The sequence below is a fragment of the Fundulus heteroclitus genome, chromosome 12 (genome assembly GCF_011125445.2).
Source record: "Fundulus heteroclitus isolate FHET01 chromosome 12, MU-UCD_Fhet_4.1, whole genome shotgun sequence".
NCBI lineage: Eukaryota > Metazoa > Chordata > Actinopteri > Cyprinodontiformes > Fundulidae > Fundulus > Fundulus heteroclitus.
In genome coordinates, this window is record NC_046372.1 from 3,057,438 (window position 1) to 3,070,447 (window position 13,010).

Below are 13,010 nucleotides of genomic sequence, written 5' to 3' on the forward strand. Positions count from 1 at the left end.
ACTCAACTCAACTCAAAGTTTAAACATACCTTGTCTCAAAAAATGTAATATCCTTTATAGTAATACTTTGTTGAAACACTTTCTAATGGAGGTTTTTCAGGCCGTTGAATTAAAAAGTATGCTAAAGTGAAAGAAGGAGCTCACCCATTTGCAAGAACCCTCCAATTACCATGCAGTGTCCTTATGAAAAATCCAGAAACCCTTGTAAGAGTGTGAAAGCAGAAAGTAAAACAAGGGATAGAAATTATAGAATTTATTCCCCTAGAGCCTTTTTACATGTTGATGTTACAATACTTGTGGTGCAAGGTTTAAAAGCTCTTTACAAATAAAAATAAGAAAGAATATTTTTGTGCATTTGTATTCAGCCCTTCTAAGTAAATACTTTGTAGAACCACCAATTACAGCAGCAAGAACTTTGTTTATCAGCTTTGCACACATATGGACACTTTTTTTTTGTTGCAAAAAACCTCAAGCTCAGAATGGATAGACGTTGTCGTAGTGTTTAAGTCTTGCCACATATTATCGAGGGGCATTTTTGTCTGGACTTTGACTGGGCCAATCATTCACACATTAATGTGATTTGATCTAAACCATTACATGGCTTAGATGTCGTTGATGCACGTCCTGCTACAAGGTGAACCTCCACCCCAGCAGTAACTCTGTCACCACCTGGATTTAACTCCATATCCATCTATGTTTCAGTCAAATCTAAGATGTTTTCCCTGTCGTTCAGAAGAAAAGCATAATGCTGCCTCCTCTTATGCTTGAGCATACTTTTTAATGATGAGGGTGATGTACACTGTAAGTTTTCCACAGCATTACCCATGTAGGCAAATAGGTTAAATTTCTGAGTCATCTAAGCATAATACCTTCTTCCATTTGTATTTTTTTCTACTCCCTATATGGCATATGGCCAATTTAATTGGACTTCTGTTAGATTTCTTACAATAATGGCTTTCTTCCCGCCGCTTTTCCACAAAAGTCCGATTTGTTGATCGTGCAACCAATAGCTGTTTTGTGAGCAAATTCTCACCTCTGAGATTTGGATCAACGTAACTCATCCAGGAACACCATGGACCTCCTGGTGGCTTCTCTTATAACTCTGCCCTCGTCAGATTTTTTTTTTTTGGGATGGCCATATGTGGGTAGGTTTACAACTGTGCAGTAGATAATGGGTTGACTAGTACTTTCTGACATTCTTAAATCTTTATACTTCTCCACGACATTCCCCCTGACCTGCTTGCTGTGTTTCTTGGTCTTAACGATGCCATTTGTTGACTAATGAAGGCCTTCACAGAACCGCTGTACCTATACTGAGAATAAATCACACATAAGTGGAGTCTGCTTACTGCACTGGGGACTTCTGAAGGCAACTGGTCACGCTGAATTTTTATTTAGAGCTATCAGACTAAAAGGCACTAAATATAGAAGTACGTGGCAAGTATTTCAGATTTATATATGTAAAGAGCATGAAAACCATGTAGCTTATAATTTTCCTTTGGCTTCACAGTTATGCACTTCTTTTAGTAAGACGATTGCATCAAATCCAAATAAAATACAACACCATTGCAGAGTATGCAGAGTTATTGAGGGTGTTATTATTTTATTACACCAGCCTGAAAACTGTATGTAACAACTGTCCTAAAATCAACAGTTGGCTGCTTTAAAAAGTAGCAGAAGTTATATCTATATCTTGGCAGGAGTCATGTCGAAGCATGCCAGGCTATAAGGTTATTCCATTTATGGATAGCACCACATGCCGTTTTGCAAAATGATAATTTCAGATTAATAGTGGAATATATATTTGCAAAAAAAAAAAAAAACACGAACCATTGCCTACAGATTCCTATATTAGTTGTTTTTTTTTAACTATGTTCATGCACAAACTGGCATCTTCGGTAAAGGTCTTAAAATAATGAATCTTTATTTGTGTCAGCATAATCTCACACTGACACTTTTAGAAAGCTCAAACCTTTCATTTAAATATATTCATTCAGTGAGGGCAAAATACATTATCTTTGGTGGATAGTTGTACATCACAACTGGCAGTTCTGTCACCACATAGTTGGTCAGGTTGGGGGATAGAGACTAAATAAAAACTTCATACAACCTGATGTTTTAGATCAAATATATGTTTTTACCAACTGGTATTAAATTATCAACTAAATGTGACTCCACTGTATTCCACTGGATTGAACTGGACTGGAATTGGATATGAATGAACTGTATTACATTGAACTGAATATATTCAAATGAATTTGGCAAGAGTTGGGTTCAACATAATTGGATATGAACTGAACCTGTTTGTCTAGTAAAGTGACCTGAAATGAGATTTACTGTAATTTGAAGCTGTAAAAAATAATCACATAATTTACAGTCTGAGATAAGCTCATTGGTTAAACACAGTGATTTATCTCAACTGTTTGGGTTGCTTGCCACATCTTATACTATGTTATCATTGTTTTTAAAACCAATTATTTTTCCCCTATTTTACTCATTAAAATTAGTTGCTCTTTAACGCAGCTTGTGCTGTTTGCACCAACATAGCTTTCCATGATTATAGTTAAAACCCAGCTAGGTTTGCTCTTTATCCGGTCCTCTGAAATACCGGAAATCTGGACTGCATGTCCAGGACTAAAGATTTAATAGTCAGTGTTAAGGAAAGAATAAAGAAAAAGAGAATCACAAGGGTAAGCAAAAGCAAGAAATTAAATCTATTGCCCCTTAAAACACTGCAAGAGAAATAGAAGTAGGTGTGAAAAGCATTCACCCTGTGTGTTCTCCAGACTGTGGGCTGGGATAAAACTGCCATCATGTGGCTCTTTAAACTCTGCCGTAAGTCATGCATATTGTTTGAAAGGACAGCAATCAGAGCGGTTCAGGTCATTATGGTGAGCCAGCCTCACTCTGGTTGAGTAGCAGGGTTGATTTAGGTTTGATACAGGCGTGCCCTCTGCACCCTGTGTCAAGCTGCTCTTGTTAGCGGGATAAAAGCCCGGAGCCATCCACACGTTCTGCTCGTGGTGGTTTATTGCTCGTGACCTGATGCCTCAGAGAATAGAGAGCAGAGCTGAAAAAAAAACAGGAAGGAAATCAACACCAAAAGCTATTAGCTGCCTTTTTAAAAACCTGTTTCTTGTCTGTCCCCAAACATTACTGCACTATCTGCACCTTTAAATTGAATAACAGATTCATGTAATTATAAGATGAGCTCTGCCTCTGAAGTTTTTAACTCTTTTTTTCCATTAAACATTGACACCGTTATGTCAGCAGTTTCTAGTAAATGCCTCACTGCTGGCAGCATGTTGCTCTGCAGCTCTTTCTTGCTGCACCCTAACAAGCGTTCATGCTGGGTTGGGCTGATTTTGCAGCCTTACTGCAAACCGCCCATTTGCACACATAAAAGAAACACACATTCTGCGCCTTATCCGGTCTTTCAGCTCCTCGGAAGAAACCATAAGCCTGCTTGGCCCCAGAACTGCCAGAAGGTCAGTTTAAGTCGCCATTAAAAGAGGTGAGAATTAGAAACGCCTTCTCCCTGCAAACAGATTATATTTTATATGTCGGCGGCAAAATAAGTCACACTTACAGATATATAGCATCATATGCAGAGAACCTGCAACTGTCTCTTTAAATAAACACACAACTCAATGTGACAAAGTCAGACTGACCTGTTGAAGACAAAAACCATGAGTTAGAAAGATGTGGATGAAGGTGGAAAGAAGGAAAGATGAAGGCAATAGAAAATGACAGCAGGGCTAGACTCCCATTAATCTTCATGAGTGCAGGAGGCATTAGGTGGATATCTAGAGTGAAAGAAGATCAGAATAGCACACGTGTGGAGATATTTTTGTACGTTTTGTTGTACTGTGAGAATACAGGCTGTACAAATTAAAACAATGCGCTTACACATCAGCAACATCTGTGCTGATGTTTCCATCAGGCCGAAACTCCTGCACCAAAAGCATTCGTCAGCTTGCTCAGTGTATGCATAAAATATGAGGTTGTCCTAGACCTCAAATTGTACTTAGAAGTAATGAATTGTCATATGATTATAACATGGCAACTGTATTAGCCCTCAGCGGGAAAAGACGTAATTCAGTCGTCTTCAAAACATTTAAATGAGCAAAAAAAAATGTTAAAAAAAATAAAAATCCAAATGTAGCTAACTATTCTGTTTAAGATGCTCTGTAAGTGAATATTTACAGCCACTTGCAGCCACTCTCCCTAGCCAACCATTGTATCTCCCCAATTTATTTTTTTTACATTTTTCTATTGATTCAGTCAGTCCCCTAAAATTAAAATTAAATAGACATGATCAAATATTCATTGACATTCAGGCAGTTGGCAGTCTGAATGCTTTTGTTTAATCCGTTATAGCGTCTCTCTAATTAATACTGTAAATGCCTTGTTAGGTAGGGCGCTTCCATTTTTATTTTAGGCTCCTGCATGTCTGCAGTAATGTAGCATGATTGTTGGAAGCCACTTCCAGAAGTGCATTTTCCCAGCGCAACATAAGCCTCAAATTGAGCTGCAGTGAAGCAGAAAGGAAAGCAGGCGGAGGAGGAAAACAGGGAAATAGAACCGAAGAGAAAAACCAACAAAAGCACAAAACAGGAAGTCTTCATGTCATTGTTCCTAGTAACCGTGATGACAGATAAACACAGTCCTGGAGCTTGACCTGTGCCTTGGTGGATGTTTGTGCATAAACTATTTTCCTTTCACAGCTCGGTTGCTGGTGTGGTGGCATCTTCATCTGATCAGCTTTGCTGACTCAGACCTCCTTCTCCCACAACTCTTCACTGGCAAATAAATACATACTTGTCGTGTCTACAGTATTTCCAAACCCAACCGACTTCCTTCTAGGGAAAGACGCTATATGATGACTTTCTTATCTGAGACTGGCGTCTTTATAAGTAAGAACAACTACAAAGATGGTCTTATTTATCAGTTCCAGCTCAGCCTCAATAAAGTGTTTTAATTCTTCCTTCAACCATTTAATTCATTTAGATTATTTTAATGCTGCCTCACACCCACGCAAACATCCACACACACACACTCAGAGGCAGCCTTGCGTCATCTCAGACAGCGCACACATCCCCTTACAATGTTCTGCATGCAAATGCAAACACACACTCACCTGCATTCAACATACACGCATATGCAGCTAAAAGCAACCTTTCATGTGCAAGCATACAGTTCTGGGAGCAGTATACTCAAACTGAACTTTGTTGCACATTTTAACAACATTGAGAGGAAGGCTTAGGTGCAAAATTTTATCAAAGTGAGGTGGCTGAATTATAAACTGGAAAACCAAATAATTGGTTTAGGCACCTGAAAAGCAGAGTGAATTAAATCAAGACAGTCCCATTAGACGTTGGGCCATAATGAATATTGCATTAATGGCATGTTGCACAGTGGTTTTTAAAGGTGCAAAAATGTGGGTTAAAATGTCTTGGTTTTTGTGATATAAAAAGAAAATTAGACCATGATGAATTAAAAAAAAAAAAACATTTCTCTCATTTGCTTTTAGAAATGAGACAATAAAACAAAACGATTTCCTTCCCAGTGGAAGAAAAAAACTCCTACTTCAGCTGAGATCTTCTAAAGCCTTTTAGCAGAATGGGACCTGGTGTGGTGAACTGTGGCATCAGTGTGGCCTGGCCCCACCAGATGTCGCTGTGGAGCGCTCTGTTTGCAATAATCAGTGGGACATGATCGCTCTTTATAGAGCAATATTGTAAAAAAAGATTCCCTTACCAATAAAATTATGTTATAAAAATGTGCGTCTATATATCTAAGTCTGTCAGAATGCTAATAAGTTCAGTAGGCCAAATCCTCTTGAGGGGTCTTGATGTTGGGGCCGGCCCACCAATGATTGTTTAAATAATGGACATCTGAAATCGCAGAGTGGATACCCAACACGTTCTTAGTCGACAGTCATGGGGCACAAATCCTCTGGCCCCAAGCTCGGATCGTCCAATCAAAACTCTGGAAATGCACACGTTACGTTTAAGTTCTGCCGTTTAGTGTACGTCTATCTAGAGCTGTCCCTGCTTGCGAAAGGATTGATGTGAATCTTTTCTGTTCAATAAATTAACATAATTAGTGAGCCTTTATTTGAAATTTTATGTATAAATATAAACTAAATTTAGCTCATATAAAATGGCATTTCTGGCATCGTGTGTTATGCCAATTTATTTGCTTCATTTAAAATTTATCAAAGTCAAGTTGTATGCATAGCAAAAAAATGCTGAATAATAAAGTCCTTCATATAGTTCACTGTCATGTGAAAGTGTTGAGTCCAAAATAACTGGAATTTGAAACAATTGATGTATGTATGTATGTATGTATGTATGTATGTATGTATGTATGTGTGTATGTATGTATGTATGTATGTATATATTGCTAGCAGATGTAAATCTTGCTGGCACATCTGAACTAAATTTCAGGTTAACCACATTGATGATGATGACAGGGTGCGAGCTCAATAAGATTCAGTACTTTATCATAAGGTGCCCAAAAGATATTTCATTGGAGGTATGTACACTATGGAAACCAGGTTGTTGCTCTTTTTCTATTTCCATTTTCTCCAAATAGATTTGTTGTTTAGCTAACTTATTATTCACAATAAAGGGAAACAGTTTTGAAATAATTTATCATGGTCTGATTTTCTTTGCACACAAACTCCTTCCACATTCAAAGGAGAGAGTACACCATTTAGAGCCAAAGTACTTTCATAGTGTCGATCTCTATTCCCATTCACTTTTCCTGGATACCTTATAACATAATTGCACCATTAATCTGTTGTTAAAATTTTAATTATCAGTCATTTTGCAAAGAACCTAGCAGTTGCTGCATGTAAATATCTTCTACATCATAATCAACACATGCTGGAATATTAATCATTTTTGGAAGGAGGATACATCATTACCTTTCTTTTTAAAACTCTGTGTGTCTTTTCACATTCACCCCATATTTTAATTACTGATAATGTTGACAGGACAGAGGCAGGTATACTGAGGGCTCATAAAACTGGTTGTGTTAGGGCAGCTGCATTCACCTTTCTAAATCTGCAGCACTAAACAGGTCATCCATCAAATGAGGTTTTTATTTTTACGCTTCGGAGTTTAACCGGCATTTTCTTTTGGAGTATACTTCCACCTTTACCATGCACTCTTACGCATTCATCAAAAACACATGCACATGCACGCATGCATGCACATACGCAGATCATCACTCAGTCTCTCTTTTTTCATTAAATGAACATTTGCACAAAAAACCCGAAGATGATATCCAGGGTGACCCTGGATTTCAGTTGAAAAAAAGCAAAGCAAGTCAAATCAACAGCAAATCAAAAGAGAAAAAGGAAAAAAAAAAAAAACATTAAATGATACAAAAAGCAGGTTAGATGTGTAAAAGAAAGAATGAGAAGAAATTTAATGTTTCAACACAAAAACCTTAATCATATTTCGAAATGTAAACATTCTGTAATGAATTTCATATAAAAAAAACATTATAGTTTCTTTTTCCTGTGCCAGTAATTGATTTGTGTATTTATACATCTGCAAGAATGAAACCTTTACATAAATCTTGCCTGTAGCAAAAATGTGTTCTTTCTCAAGTTTGAGCTTCTAAAAATGACATTTCTTTAAGGAATCATCAACCCAGCATACCAACGCCTGAACTTTTCAAGTCTTTAATATTCTAGTATATTTGTAATAAACATAATCTTTGGAGATCAAATTGTTCCCATGAGGCATCTCACTGTTGAAAAAGCCTCACAACACGAGTTAGCTCCTAAAAGGTCAGCAGGATGAACCCTGCTTTCATGAACTCTCGCCAAAGTTGGTATGAAGCCAGCCGTGTCACCACTACAAGAATTCTCCATTCACACATTAGCAGCAAACGTTTAATCTGAAATTTGTAAAGCTGGTATCAACAATCCTTGCAGAAAAAAAAAATGAGCTACAAAATTTCAATATGGCGTGGCTTTTCACATGTAAATTACCCTCTGCTCCCCTAGCCGAGACAAATTACAGCCAAATGCTGGTGGCTGGATGTGAATGGGCTTCCTAATGTAGTCTGCATCTACAGTTGGCCGGGGAGCAGCTGCAGCAGAGAAACTGAGACGAAGGAGAATTTATATGACAGAGCGGGGTGTGACAGTTAGCTTTGTTTTCCCTCCGCAGACAGGGTCCAGTGTGCAGCCGCACTGTGACGAATGGGGCTTGGCTCCCAGAGCGTCTGTCTCTGAGGACTCACTGAGGGGTAATTAGAGCTGAGGGGTGATAAGGGATACTCTCCAGGCCCCCTAAACCCATTGATGCTGGGGAAAGGGGACGAGACCTTTACACAGACATCTGACATCTCACATATCTGAGACACAGGGGTGGGTGGAGCCGGCTTCGATGAAGTGTCATGTTTTTAATCGCAGTACATCAACCCTCAGGGAAGGTCATGATTTGTGTGACTAGTTAAAGGATCGGAGAGGATTTTGTGGTACCGATTGGCATAAAACCCACTTCATGGTTTTAATTTCAGTTGAATATATACTTGGTCTTTTACTTTTGTTCCTTCAAGATCCCTGGTTTCATCTTGTTGTGAGATTAAATGAGGATAAAAACAAAAACTTTAAATAACAGAATGTGTATCGTTATAATAAGTTTGAGTTCGCAGATAATCGCCATTTAACTCCTGTTCTGTTTTAAATTGAAAATCTTAAAGATCCACCGGACTTTATGAATGTGGCTTCGTTAATGAGGTTTGATCGTGTTTGGAGTGTGACTTAACGCGTTAGACGGTTGGTTTTAGACTTTGTCATATTTATCCAGCTTTTCCTGGACAATCCGTTGGCTGTTGGATCTATGTAATCAGGGGACACTTTTTGACTTTGATAATCTACATCAATTCTCTTTAAACTGAACATAATATTGTGGCCAAAGCTAAAATGAACAAAACCAGACCTAATAAGATGACATAAAGGATGTAAAATTAAAACGTAGAAGACTTCTAAAATAAATTAGATAGATTAATTTTCGACTTCTCTAAAGTTGGCACATGTCGGAAAAATAAAACTTTATGCTTCACTTAAATAAATAAAGCCTAAATTGTTATACTGTACGTTTAAAATGAGGAATAAAAAGAAGAAACAACGGCTTAAGGAACAAACGCATTGCTCCTGCTGCTACAGAAAAGTCTTATTATATACAGACAGATGGTCAGGGACCTCTGCCGTTCCTCATTCCTGCACAGGATAGCCACATTCTGCAACATTTAACAAGCAGTCCAAAAGAACTTTTAAGTACCTGAGTGGTTAAAGTACCTTTATCATTCAAGAAGAAGATGCCAGAGTTGTGTACGGATATGTTGTAATGAGGTTCTTATTCAGTTGCGAAGAACTTCGAATCTAAAAGGGTTGTTCTCTTTAACCGAGGAACTTAAGCTGTGGCTTGTTTTAGTGATATTAAACATTATTTTCGACAGTGACGAGTATCTGTAAGCTCAGAGGTTAGTGTCTTCTTCATGCTGAAAATGAAGCTAATTTATATCCAGCAAAGTCCACTGGCAGCTCATTTAAATTTTGATTAGCCCTTATCTAAATGGATCCAAGCCTTTCCAATTCAATTTAGCTTTTAAAATAAAAATTCAAGGTCCATGTCTCAAGCATCGCAGCTAAAGCCAATGCATTGTTGAGCATCCAAGGCCTGCCGCCCACATATCCCTGTGCAAGCACAACAGAGTATAAGAGCAATAAAAATCGGGGCAATTTCTAACCGTCTCACTGACCACTGGGAATCATAAAAGTGCTAACCTTTCATTTACAAGTTGTTTGTCCTCATGACATCGTGCTCAAAAGCAAAATGTTCTTTTTTCAAGATATAAATATTGCAGCCATTTGATCCTGATTGCATTCTTTGCTGGTTTGCATGAACAATTTCAAAGAAAATTTAAACACTTTTTTCAAAGCCTAAAATCTAAAAGGATAAGTTTTGTTGTAAATTTGCACGCATAATGTGGCAACTTTAAGATGACATAACTAACTCTTCAAAGAGATTTTGAGCAGGGTTATGATTTCCTTAAAAATAATTAATCAGTGATAGATGAATGAGAATATGTTTAAACTGGTGAAGTAAATTTACATGTGATGAACTTTTATCAGGAGTAAATAAGGTTATATACTGTATGAACTTAACTTTGCACTATTTCTTAAAGGGAGATATTTAAAAGTGCTGAATGGTTTGCAGTGAAACAATTAGCCTCTAATTATGTTGTTTGTGTCGGGGAATGTGTTGCTGAAACCTATTTATAGTGAATGCTCAGATTTTTAAAGTAGGGTTCTATGAAGGTATTGTCAGTGAGAGTTGTCTTGCCTGTATTAGGCAGGTGTCATATTGCCCTGAGTTTGTATAAACATGAATAAACCCTCAGTGTTGTGGAGGGCAAACTAGTCAGACAAACTACTCCTCCCCTCCCCCACCTCCTGATTTAGCTGATTTTAGCAATTTAGAACTCAAACTAAAAAAAATTTTAAATCATGGGGATAAACCTTTATATCAGTGGATACCTTTACACATTGGTAAATTTGTCTCAACTTTTCTTCTGCATTACAAAGCCTTTCATAAAGGCTTCCAGCTGCATAAATGTATCTTTTCTGCTCTACGTTCACCAGTGGTCAATGAAACATTTCATTTGGATTTTGCAAAAGGCTGTCATGTGTGCAACGTTATTAAAGATGATAGGCTCCGGTGGTTGTCTGTAGATTATCCCGGTGGACTGACTGATCAAGCCGACTGAGGCAGCCTCCAACACCGTAACTGTAAGTAACACTGAAGCCTCATTTTCCTTACTCTGCTGTTTTCTCATATTATCTAATTGTGCATTTCCTGCAATCATTGCTGCTGTAAACATTTTAATTGTTCTCTCTCATTTTTTGAGTTATTGCTGCTTACAACTTAAGGCTTTCTCTTTGTCTACCTTTTTCCACTGATTATGTTAACATCTTCCAGCGTGATGGCCACAGCTGTAGCAAAGCAGTTTGTTTTGTATGCAATAATCTGTATTTCTGAAGTGATTGTTTTGGAATTTAATTACATTTTATTGTATGTTAGCATAATAACACAGCTAAATACATATTAGTTCAAAGCTTGGAAACTGTTGCACCATTTAGTGCTTCAGTTATAATCACACAAAGATTCACTTGTGGCTTCAGCTGGTGGGCGTTAAAGATGAATCATTCTTCAGATTAATGGATTGTTTTATATTAACCACAGATGAGGAATTAAGATAAATATAAGTGAAGAATCTAAATGAGACGGGATCCCTGAAAGCTCTGCAGGCTTGTGATTAAACAAACTTCTGGGTCTCATGTACGAAGTCTGCGTATGCATAAAAAACTGCAACGCAATATTTTACGGCCAACTTGACACGTACAAAATTTTGCTTTGCAGGAAAGTGCGTGGTTTTCTGAATTTTTTTGTGCACTACGAGTTTCTCCCAACTGCCAATGCATAGCATGAAAGCTGAACATGTTTTCGTACATGAGGCCCCAGACTGGTTAAATTTCAGACGTTGTCCTTTTGTCGGTAATTCATTGCATTCTGGTCTTTTGGTCCCTGATGATGTAAATGGAGTTGTTCATTTCCACTGTCTCCACATTCAGCAGCTTGAGGGATTGCTGCACAGTTAATCAGCTGTGCTTCCTCAGACAGAAAACTGTTTGTCATTAGAAAGTTTGATACAATTATATTTGTTGTGACTTCACATTATATAGATAAACTGAATTGAATTGGAAGGTGTAGATGGTTAACATCAGTTATTATGCCTTTTATCCAACAGGAATCAACATTTTCAGTTTATGTTGTTTTAAGTTGCTAAAATCAGCTAAATGTATTATATTTACTTACTTATTTATTTATAGTTAGTAATAATCCTCTTTATTTGTCATTGCAACATACATTCCAATGACAATTGTTATGTGCATTTGACCCATCCCTTAGGGAGCAGCGAGCTGCAACACTGCAGGTCCAGGGGAGCCTTCTGGGACTAAGAGCCTTGCTCAGGGACCCAGAGTGGCAGTATGTGAGATTCACACCCAGAACCTCCAGAATGCAAGCATATTGCTCTGACCACCAGGCCACCACTTCCCAAAAAGGGAAAACTCAAGGAAACTACGACAGACAACTTTCCACAACCTCAATTCAAAAACTCCAAACTACCTTCATTGATAGTTGGTAACCTCAAAACTATCCTAAAAGTTACAAAAAAGTATTTGTTTTCAAATCTTCATCTCCTGGGAAAATAACATTTTTGTTTGTTTGTTTCCTAGAACAATGCAAATAGAGACTAACACCCTGCAGACTGAAGGGCCCCAGGCTTCATTTTCAGCTGGGACTGAAAGAGTCAAACAAGTGGAACAGGACTATTTGGGACTATCTTATCTTTTTCTCTTTATCTCTATATTTTTGACACAAACATGATGTTTGCAAGTCTCCTCTACCAATTAGCTATCACTAAGGTAATTCAAAGATGTAAAAAAAGCAAACTGTCAGGTAAACTGTTATATTATGATGATTGGTGTTAATTAAATGATGATATGTGTATCTTTAGTCCTGGCAGGTAAAAGAAAAATGAAGAAATAGAAATATCAACTTTCAAGCACTCTTACAGAAGATAAAACTGAATACAAATCAAAATCAACTTTTCAGTGCATTTGCATTCAAGAGCATCCAGGGGAAAGACTCCATATTGTTGTGATGTAAATTGGGGGCTTTTGGAAGATGGTTTACACACTTACTCACTTCCTTTCCACGTGTGCCCTTCATTCTGTGTTAAATGTGTTCACCTCATCTTCTTCAGCCATTTTTCTGCAGTCTCTGCTCTTCCAAATGCTAAAGACAAACTCAATGATGCTCCAGAGTGATTGGGAGCAATATGGAGATCAGGAGATAAGCTTTAGGAATTTGGCATGAGAGCAAAGGGGGGAGCTGAGGGGAAATCATGGGAGCAAG

At 37.7% G+C, this 13,010-nt stretch overlaps 1 protein-coding gene across 2 annotated transcripts in view; it reads right to left on the reverse strand.

Annotated features, from left to right (window-relative positions):
• ank1a (ankyrin 1, erythrocytic a) overlaps positions 1-13,010 on the reverse strand; it is a 128,987-nt gene that overhangs the window by 67,649 nt on the left and 48,328 nt on the right. The gene's annotated exons all lie outside the window — the stretch shown is intronic.